Raw genomic sequence first — 1902 nt, 5'->3', positions numbered from 1 at the left:
CTGGGCTGTCTGTCCATCTGCAGGTGTGTTCTTTGATCTTTCCAGCACCCTGATTGGGAGATCACGAATGTACGGAGTGGTTTTTGTAGTAGATTTCCTTGCATTCTTACTTTTGTTCACCAAGAATATGAACTCGAATTCAGCTTGGAAGATGGCATGAGGGAAGGGGAGGGGTACTGCATAGGAAAAATGAGCAGGAATTTATTAGAAACTAAAACTCACACTGATAAAGCCAAGTGAGTGATGTGGTGACACAGCTTCACCCCTCGTCATCTAACAGTCTCCAGGGCTAGGGGCGGGGCATGGGGAATGCAGTTCAGTCTGTAAAGTGCACACATGCATGGAGATTTGAGTCCAGACAACTCAGAACATGAACTGCGGATCGCTCCTGCCACTCAGGTCAAAAAGCTGTGGTCACCTCTGCCACACAGGCCACGTATTAATCGTAGGAATCTGACAAACATTTACTGGACACACACTGTATTCAGACCACTGCATGAGGTGCTGGGGTGAAAGAAGGGCTCAGGGTCTTTAAGAACCCCTGGTTCTGGTGGGAGATGGGCCAGACCACAGACGAAGCTCAGCCTTGCTAGTCATGCTCTGACAGATGTGAGCCAGCACACGGGAGGGGCTGGGTTCCAGCTCCGGAGGGAGGGCGTGAATGGAAACAACTCAGAAGGCTTATCTTATCATAGATTTATTACTATCCCTAGCTTTACCTCTTCCTAGGTTCCCCTCCTTCTCTACCCACCCAGCTTAACGTCCTTCCTCATTTTTATAAAATAATTACTTCATTTTATTTTGAAAAGCTTTATTGAGATGCAATCCCCCTGCCACAAGTTTCACCCACTTAAAACATACAATTTAAAGACCTTTGGGCTATCACGTTGTTAACTTTTGAAATTATGAGAAAACAGTACTGAAAATTCCCCCTTTTAACCATAAAATTCAGTAACGTTAATTATATTTGCTCTAGAGTGCAGCCTTCACTACTGTAAATTCCCAAAACTTTTTAAAATCAGCCCAAACTGTCATGCAGTAACGGTCTGCCTCACCTTCTCCTCAACCCCATTACCTCTAATTTACCCCCAGTCTCTATGACTTTATGTATCTTAGGCGTTTCATTAGTGGAGTTGGACATATTATGTGTGTCTGACTTACCTCACTTAACATAACGCCTTCAAGGTTCTTCATGCCTCAGACTCTATTCTTCTGACTGGTTCAATAATAATCCGTCATATAAGGTGTGCAATCAGGTGCCACATAATAATGTTTGGGCAATGAGAGGCCGCTTACGTGCGACGAGGTTGCTGCAGATTATAACAGAGCTGAAAATATGTATTGCTTGGTGATGTTTTAGGCGTTTAAACAGCGGTAGCTCAAGGCATGGCCCATACGGTTGGGAGGATGCAGGTGTAAAAACACCGACTATGAAGCCTGTTGGAGAAGACTGATACAATCATGTGCATGATATTCCGCAACAGGGATAGATGGCTGCCGCTGATTCCTTATTCTCTGTACTGAAATTTTCATATAAAATTTATTTTCAAAAGTACAGAGGTAGCATCCCCAAACACCTCCTACTAAGCCAGCATCCCTCCAGTATAAAAATCTTGATACTGCAACATTCTATCTCAAGTCAACTACAATTATATATAAAGCCCACTCCTTCACACCTCTGGGTACCCCTGTCCTGTTTTGATGACGAGCAGTCTGCCTTTTTACAGTGTGTCCCCTAACATGGGTTTGCAATGAGTTCTCATCCTTTTAGTTTTGTAAAATAAACTAGATTTCAAAGCTATTTACATACCTGCATTACAATATTGTAAGGCTGTCATTTTCTTTCTTCTTTTTCTTTCTTTTTTGTTTCTTTTTTCTTTTCTCCATCTTTATTAAATTGGT

The sequence above is a fragment of the Rattus rattus genome, chromosome 3, assembly GCF_011064425.1.
Source record: "Rattus rattus isolate New Zealand chromosome 3, Rrattus_CSIRO_v1, whole genome shotgun sequence".
NCBI lineage: Eukaryota > Metazoa > Chordata > Mammalia > Rodentia > Muridae > Rattus > Rattus rattus.
Note: the sequence above shows the minus strand (reverse complement) of the source record.